The sequence below is a fragment of the Salmo salar genome, chromosome 29 (assembly GCF_965601325.2).
Source record: "Salmo salar chromosome 29, fSalSal1, whole genome shotgun sequence".
NCBI lineage: Eukaryota > Metazoa > Chordata > Actinopteri > Salmoniformes > Salmonidae > Salmo > Salmo salar.
Genome location: NC_138319.1, coordinates 39372531 through 39382276, shown reverse-complemented (window position 1 = coordinate 39382276; position 9746 = coordinate 39372531).

The following is a 9746-nucleotide window of genomic DNA, read 5'->3' as shown; positions in this document are numbered from 1 at the left end:
TACATGGTCAGTAGCTATATACAGGGTCAGTAGCTATATACAGGGTCAGTAGCTATATACAGGGTCGGTAGCTATATACAGGGTCGGTAGCTATATACAGGGTCAGTAGCTATATACAGGGTCGGTAGCTATATACAGGGTCAGTTCCAGGGTCAGTAGCTATATACAGGGTCAGTAGCTATATACATGGTCAGTAGCTATATACAGGGACAGTAGCTATATACAGGGTCAGTAGCTATATACAGGGTCAGTTCCAGGGTCAGTAGTTATATACAGGGTCAGTAGCTATATACAGGGTCAGTAGTTATATACAGGGTCAGTAGTTATATACAGGGTCAGTAGCTATATACAGGGTCAGTAGCAATATGCAGGGTCAGTAGCTATATACAGGGTCAGTTCCAGGGTCAGTATCTATATAAAGGGTCAGTAGTTCAATACAGGGTCAAGAGCTATATACAGGGTCAGTAGCTATATACAGGGTCAGTAGCTATATACAGGGTCGGTAGCTATATACAGGGTCAGTTCCAGGGTCAGTAGCTATATACAGGGTCAGTAGCTATATACATGGTCAGTAGCTATATACAGGGACAGTAGCTATATACAGGGTCAGTAGCTATATACAGGGTCAGTTCCAGGGTCAGTAGTTATATACAGGGTCAGTAGCTATATACAGGGTCAGTAGTTATATACAGGGTCAGTAGTTATATACAGGGTCAGTAGCTATATACAGGGTCAGTAGCAATATACAGGGTCAGTAGCTATATACAGGGTCAGTTCCAGGGTCAGTATCTATATACAGGGTCAGTAGTTCAATACAGGGTCAAGAGCTATATACAGGGTCAGTAGCTATATACAGGGTCAGTAGCTATATACAGGGTCAGTAGATATATACAGGGTCAGTAGCTATATACAGGGTCAGTAGCTATATACAGGGTCAGTTCCAGGGTCAGTAGCTATATACAGGGTCAGTAGTTCAATACAGGGTCAGTAGCTATATACAGGGTCAGTAGCTATATACAGGGTCAGTAGCTATATACAGGGTCAGTCCCAGGGTAAGTAGCTATATACAGGGTCAGTAGCTATGTACAGGGTCAGTAGCTATATACAGGGTCAGTAGCTATGTACAGGGACAGTAGCTATATACAGGGACAGTAGCTATATACAGGGTCAGTAGCTATTTACAGGGTCAGTAGCTATATACAGGGTCAGTAGCTATATACAGGGTCGGTAGCTATATACAGGGTCGGTAGCTATATACAGGGTCAGTAGCTATATACAGGGTCAGTAGCTATATACAGGCTCAGTAGCTATATACAGGCTCAGTTCCAGGGTCAGTAGCTATATACAGGGTCAGTAGCTATATACAGGGTCAGTAGTTATATACAGGCTCTGTTCCAGGGTCAGTAGCTATATACAGGGTCAGTTCCAGGGTCAGTAGCTATATACAGGGTCAGTAGCTATATACAGGGTCAGTAGTTATATACAGGGTCTGTTCCAGGGTCAGTAGCTATATACAGGGTCAGTAGCTATATACAGGGTCAGTAGCTATATACTGGGTCAGTAGCTATATTCAGGGTCAGTATCTATATACAGGGTCAGTAGCTATATACAGGGTCAGTTCCAGGGTCAGTAGTTATATACAGGGTCAGTAGCTATATACAGGGTCAGTAGTTATATACAGGGTCAGTTCCAGGGTCAGTAGGTATATACAGGGTCAGTAGCTATATACAGGGTCAGTATATATATACAGGGTCAGTAGTTATATACAGGGTCAGTCGCTATATACAGGGTCAGTTCCAGGGTCAGTTCCAGGGTCAGTAGCTATATACAGGGTCAGTAGCTATATACAGGGTCAGTTCCAGGGTCAGTAGTTATATACAGGGTCAGTTCCAGGGTCAGTAGCTATATACAGGGTCAGTAGCTATATACAGGGTCAGTAGCTATATACAGGGTCAGTAGCTATATACAGGGTTAGTTCCAGGGTCAGTAGTTATATACAGGGTCAGTTCCAGGGTCAGTAGCTATATACAGGGTCAGTTCCAGGGTCAGTAGCTATATTCAGGGTCAGTAGCTATACACAGGGTCAGTTCCAGGGTCAGTAGCTATATACAGGGTCAGTAGCTATATACAGGGTCAGTTCCAGGGTCAGTATCTATATACAGGGTCAGTAGTTATATACAGGGACAGTAGCTATATACAGGGTCAGTAGCTATATACAGGGTCAGTAGCTATATACAGGGTCAATAGCTATATACAGGGTCAGTTCCAGTGTCAGTAGCTATATACAGGGACAGTTCCAGGGTCAGTAGTTATATACAGGGTCAGTAGTTATATACAGGGTCAGTAGCTATATACAGGGCCAGTAGCTATATACAGGGTCAGTAGCTATATACAGGGTCAGTTCCAGGGTCAGTAGCTATATACAGGGTCAGTAGTTATATACAGGGTCAGTAGCTATATACAGGGCCAGTAGCTATATACAGGGTCAGTAGCTATATACAGGGTCAGTTCCAGGGTCAGTAGCTATATACAGGGTCAGTAGCTATATACAGGGTCAGTAGCTATATACAGGGTCAATTCCAGGGTCAGTAGCTATATACAGGGACAGTAGCTATATACAGGGTCAGTAGCTATATACAGGGTCAGTAGCTATATACAGGATCAGTTCCAGGGTCAGTAGCTATATACAGGGTCAGTTCCAGGGTCAGTAGCTATATACAGGGTCAGTAGCTATATACAGGGTCAGTAGCTATATACAGGGTCAGTAGCTATATACAGGGTCAGTAGCTATATACAGGGTCAGTAGTTATATACAGGGTCAGTAGTTATATACAGGGACAGTAGTTATATACAGGGTCAGTAGCTATATAAAGGGTCAGTTCCAGGGTCAGTAGTTATATACAGGGTCAGTAGCTATATAAAGGGTCAGTTCCAGGGTCAGTAGTTATATACAGGGTCAGTAGTTATATACAGGGACAGTAGCTATATACAGGGTCAGTAGTTATATACAGGGTCAGTAGCTATATACAGGGTCAGTAGCCATATACAGGGTCAGTAGCTATATACAGGGTCAGTAGCTATATACAGGGTCAGTAGCTATATACAGGGTCAGTTCCAGGGTCAGTATCTATTTACAGGGTCAGTAGCTATATACAGGGTCAGTAGCTATATACAGGGTCAGTACCTATATACAGGGTCAGTTCCAGGGTCAGTAGCTATATACAGGGTCAGTAGCTATATACAGGGACAGTAGCCATATACAGGGTCAGTAGCTATATACAGGGTCAGTAGCTATATACAGGGTCAGTAGCTATATACAGGGACAGTAGCCATATACAGGGTCAATAGCTATATACAGGGTCAGTAGTTATATACAGGGTCAGTCGCTATATACAGGGTCAGTTCCAGGGTCAGTAGCTATATACAGGGTCAGTAGTTATATACAGGGACAGTAGCTATATACAGGGTCAGTAGCTATATACAGGGTCAGTTCCAGAGTCAGTAGCCATATACAGGGTCAGTAGCTATATACAGGGTCAGTAGCTATATACAGGGTCAGTAGCTATATACAGGGTCAGTTCCAGGGTCAGTAGCTATATACAGGGTCAGTAGTTATATACAGGGTCTGTTCCAGGGTCAGTAGCTATGTACAGGGACAGTAGCTATATACAGGGTCAGTAGCTATATACAGGGTCAGTAGCTATATACAGGGTCAGTTCCAGGGTCAGTAGCTATATACAGGCTCAGTTCCAGGGTCAGTAGCTATATACAGGGTCAGTAGCTATATACATGGTCAGTAGCTATATACAGGGTCAGTAGTTATATACAGGGTCAGTAGCTATATACACGGTCAGTTCCAGGGTCAGTAGTTATATACAGGGTCAGTAGCTATATACAGGGTCAGTAGTTATATACAGGGTCAGTAGTTATATACAGGGTCAGTAGCTATATACAGGGTCAGTAGCTATATACAGGGTCAGTAGCTATATACAGGGTCAGTTCCAGGGTCAGTATCTATATACAGGGTCAGTAGTTCAATACAGGGTCAGTAGCTATATACAGGGTCAGTAGCTATATACAGGGTCAGTTCCAGGGTCAGTAGGTATATACAGGGCCAGTAGTTCAATACAGGGTCAGTAGCTATATACAGGGTCAGTAGCTATATACAGGGTCAGTAGCTATATACAGGGTCAGTCCCAGGGTCAGTAGCTATATACAGGGTCAGTAGTTATATACAGGGTCAGTAGCTATATACAGGGTCAGTAGCTATATACAGGGTCAGTAGCTATATACAGGGTCTGTATCTATATACAGGGTCAGTATCTATAAACAGGGTCAGTAGTTATATACAGGGTCAGTAGCTATATACAGGGTCAGTAGCTATATACAGGGTCAGTAGCTATATACAGGGTCAGTATCTATATACAGGGTCAGTATCTATAAACAGGGTCAGTAGCTATATACAGGGTCAGTAGTTATATACAGGGTCAGTTCCAGGGTCAGTAGTTATATACAGGGTCAGTTCCAGGGTCAGTAGCTATATACAGGGTCAGTAGCTATATACAGGGTCAGTAGCTATATACAGGGTCAGTTCCAGGGTCAGTAGTTATATACAGGGTCAGTTCCAGGGTCAGTAGCTATATACAGGGTCAGTAGCTATATACAGGGTCAGTAGCTATATACAGGGTTAGTTCCAGGGTCAGTAGTTATATACAGGGTCAGTTCCAGGGTCAGTAGCTATATACAGGGTCAGTTCCAGGGTCAGTAGCTATATTCAGGGTCAGTAGCTATACACAGGGTCAGTTCCAGGGTCAGTAGCTATATACAGGGTCAGTAGCTATATACAGGGTCAGTTCCAGGGTCAGTATCTATATACAGGGTCAGTAGTTATATACAGGGACAGTAGCTATATACAGGGTCAGTAGCTATATACAGGGTCAGTAGCTATATACAGGGTCAATAGCTATATACAGGGTCAGTTCCAGTGTCAGTAGCTATATACAGGGACAGTTCCAGGGTCAGTAGTTATATACAGGGTCAGTAGTTATATACAGGGTCAGTAGCTATATACAGGGCCAGTAGCTATATACAGGGTCAGTAGCTATATACAGGGTCAGTTCCAGGGTCAGTAGCTATATACAGGGTCAGTAGTTATATACAGGGTCAGTAGCTATATACAGGGCCAGTAGCTATATACAGGGTCAGTAGCTATATACAGGGTCAGTTCCAGGGTCAGTAGCTATATACAGGGTCAGTAGCTATATACAGGGTCAGTAGCTATATACAGGGTCAATTCCAGGGTCAGTAGCTATATACAGGGACAGTAGCTATATACAGGGTCAGTAGCTATATACAGGGTCAGTAGCTATATACAGGATCAGTTCCAGGGTCAGTAGCTATATACAGGGTCAGTTCCAGGGTCAGTAGCTATATACAGGGTCAGTAGCTATATACAGGGTCAGTAGCTATATACAGGGTCAGTAGCTATATACAGGGTCAGTAGCTATATACAGGGTCAGTAGTTATATACAGGGTCAGTAGTTATATACAGGGACAGTAGTTATATACAGGGTCAGTAGCTATATAAAGGGTCAGTTCCAGGGTCAGTAGTTATATACAGGGTCAGTAGCTATATAAAGGGTCAGTTCCAGGGTCAGTAGTTATATACAGGGTCAGTAGTTATATACAGGGACAGTAGCTATATACAGGGTCAGTAGTTATATACAGGGTCAGTAGCTATATACAGGGTCAGTAGCCATATACAGGGTCAGTAGCTATATACAGGGTCAGTAGCTATATACAGGGTCAGTAGCTATATACAGGGTCAGTTCCAGGGTCAGTATCTATTTACAGGGTCAGTAGCTATATACAGGGTCAGTAGCTATATACAGGGTCAGTACCTATATACAGGGTCAGTTCCAGGGTCAGTAGCTATATACAGGGTCAGTAGCTATATACAGGGACAGTAGCCATATACAGGGTCAGTAGCTATATACAGGGTCAGTAGCTATATACAGGGTCAGTAGCTATATACAGGGACAGTAGCCATATACAGGGTCAATAGCTATATACAGGGTCAGTAGTTATATACAGGGTCAGTCGCTATATACAGGGTCAGTTCCAGGGTCAGTAGCTATATACAGGGTCAGTAGTTATATACAGGGACAGTAGCTATATACAGGGTCAGTAGCTATATACAGGGTCAGTTCCAGAGTCAGTAGCCATATACAGGGTCAGTAGCTATATACAGGGTCAGTAGCTATATACAGGGTCAGTAGCTATATACAGGGTCAGTTCCAGGGTCAGTAGCTATATACAGGGTCAGTAGTTATATACAGGGTCTGTTCCAGGGTCAGTAGCTATGTACAGGGACAGTAGCTATATACAGGGTCAGTAGCTATATACAGGGTCAGTAGCTATATACAGGGTCAGTTCCAGGGTCAGTAGCTATATACAGGCTCAGTTCCAGGGTCAGTAGCTATATACAGGGTCAGTAGCTATATACATGGTCAGTAGCTATATACAGGGTCAGTAGTTATATACAGGGTCAGTAGCTATATACACGGTCAGTTCCAGGGTCAGTAGTTATATACAGGGTCAGTAGCTATATACAGGGTCAGTAGTTATATACAGGGTCAGTAGTTATATACAGGGTCAGTAGCTATATACAGGGTCAGTAGCTATATACAGGGTCAGTAGCTATATACAGGGTCAGTTCCAGGGTCAGTATCTATATACAGGGTCAGTAGTTCAATACAGGGTCAGTAGCTATATACAGGGTCAGTAGCTATATACAGGGTCAGTTCCAGGGTCAGTAGGTATATACAGGGCCAGTAGTTCAATACAGGGTCAGTAGCTATATACAGGGTCAGTAGCTATATACAGGGTCAGTAGCTATATACAGGGTCAGTCCCAGGGTCAGTAGCTATATACAGGGTCAGTAGTTATATACAGGGTCAGTAGCTATATACAGGGTCAGTAGCTATATACAGGGTCAGTAGCTATATACAGGGTCTGTATCTATATACAGGGTCAGTATCTATAAACAGGGTCAGTAGTTATATACAGGGTCAGTAGCTATATACAGGGTCAGTAGCTATATACAGGGTCAGTAGCTATATACAGGGTCAGTATCTATATACAGGGTCAGTATCTATAAACAGGGTCAGTAGCTATATACAGGGTCAGTAGTTATATACAGGGTCAGTTCCAGGGTCAGTAGTTATATACAGGGTCAGTTCCAGGGTCAGTAGCTATATACAGGGTCAGTAGCTATATACAGGGTCAGTAGCTATATACAGGGTCAGTTCCAGGGTCAGTAGTTATATACAGGGTCAGTTCCAGGGTCAGTAGCTATATACAGGGTCAGTAGCTATATACAGGGTCAGTATCTATAAACAGGGTCAGTAGCTATATACAGGGTCAGTAGTTATATACAGGGTCAGTTCCAGGGTCAGTAGTTATATACAGGGTCAGTTCCAGGGTCAGTAGCTATATACAGGGTCAGTAGCTATATACAGGGTCAGTAGCTATATACAGGGTCAGTTCCAGGGTCAGTAGTTATATACAGGGTCAGTTCCAGGGTCAGTAGCTATATACAGGGTCAGTAGCTATATACAGGGTCAGTAGCTATATACAGGGTCAGTTCCAGGGTCAGTAGTTATATACAGGGTCAGTTCCAGGGTCAGTAGCTATATACTGGGTCAGTTCCAGGGTCAGTAGCTATATTCAGGGTCAGTAGCTATATACAGGGTCAGTTCCAGGGTCAGTACCTATATACAGGGTCAGTAGCTATATACAGGGTCAGTTCCAGGGTCAGTATCTATATACAGGGTCAGTAGTTATATACAGGGACAGTAGCTATATACAGGGTCAGTAGCTATATACAGGGTCAGTAGCTATATACAGGGTCAGTAGCTATATACAATGTCAGTAGCTATATACAGGGTCAGTTCCAGTGTCAGTAGCTATATACAGGGACAGTTCCAGGGTCAGTAGTTATATACAGGGTCAGTAGTTATATACAGGGTCAGTAGCTATATACAGGGCCAGTAGCTATATGCAGGGTCAGTAGCTATATACAGGGTCAGTTCCAGGGTCAGTAGCTATATACAGGGTCAGTAGCTATATACAGGGTCAGTAGCTATATACAGGGTCAGTTCCAGGGTCAGTAGTTATATACAGGGTCAGTAGCTATATACAGGGACAGTAGCTATATACAGGGTCAGTAGCTATATACAGGGTCAGTAGCTATATACAGGGTCAGTTCCAGGGTCAGTAGCTATATACAGGGTCAGTTCCAGGGTCAGTAGCTATATACAGGGTCAGTAGCTATATACAGGGTCAGTAGCTATATACAGGGTCAGTAGTTATATACAGGGTCAGTAGTTATATACAGGGACAGTAGTTATATACAGGGTCAGTAGCTATATAAAGGGTCAGTTCCAGGGTCAGTAGTTATATACAGGGTCAGTAGCTATATACAGGGTCAGTACCTATATACAGGGTCAGTTCCAGGGTCAGTAGCTATATACAGGGTCAGTAGCTATATACAGGGACAGTAGCCATATACAGGGTCAGTAGCTATATACAGGGTCAATAGCTATATACAGGGTCAGTAGCTATATACAGGGACAATAGCCATATGCAGGGTCAGTAGCTATATACAGGGTCAGTAGCTATATACAGGGTCAGTTCCAGGGTCAGTAGCTATATACAGGGTCAGTTCCAGGGACATTGCACTGATAGAGAAATCGTTCGAAACAGCACACTAATTCAATATTCCGTCATCAAAATGATACCAAATCGTCTATTATTTTCACGACTTATAATTTTTTTTAAACTTTGATATCACTTTGACAACTAACGGCGTTGCTGTTGAGCAAATGTTAAATTGTCAAAGCAGGATGTGTTTACAGTCATAACATACAAAAACAGTACATACACACGCACACACCCACACACACACATACGCACACACACACACACAGACGCACACTTGTTATTTTTTCACTGTCTCTATGCACACTCACAGGACTCTACACACTCACATACAATCATAATTTACGCTGCTGCTACTCTGTTTATCATATATATACTGATGCCTAGTCCCCTTACCCCTATACATATCTACCTCTATCACTCCAGTATCCCTGTACATTGTTAATATGGTACTGACCCTGTATATAGTCACCTTACCCCTATACATATCTACCTCCATCACTCCAGTATCCCTGTCTCCTTCCCCCTATACATATCTACCTCCATCACTCCAGTATCCCTGTCCCCTTCCCCCTATACATATCTACCTCCTTCACTCCAGTATCCCTGTCTCCTTCCCCCTATACATATCTACCTCCATCACTCCAGTATCCCTGTCTCCTTCCCCCTATACATATCTACCTCCATCACTCCAGTATCCCTGTCTCCTTCCCCTTATACATATCTGCCTCCATCACTCCAGTATCTCTTTACATTGTTAATATGGGCTGTATCAGTGGTCTAAGGCACTGTATCTCAGTGCTAGAGGTGTCACTGCAGACTCTGGTAAGATTCCAGGCTGTATCACATCAGGCTGTGAAAGGGAATCCCATAGGGCAGCGCACAATTGACTAGCATCCTCCGGGTTAGTGTTTGGCCAGGGTAGGCACAGGGTGTTGTGTTGTCCTATATTTTTATTTAATTTATTTGTATTTTTAATCCTAGCCCCCACAGGAGGCCTTTTGCATTTTGGTAGGCTGTCATTG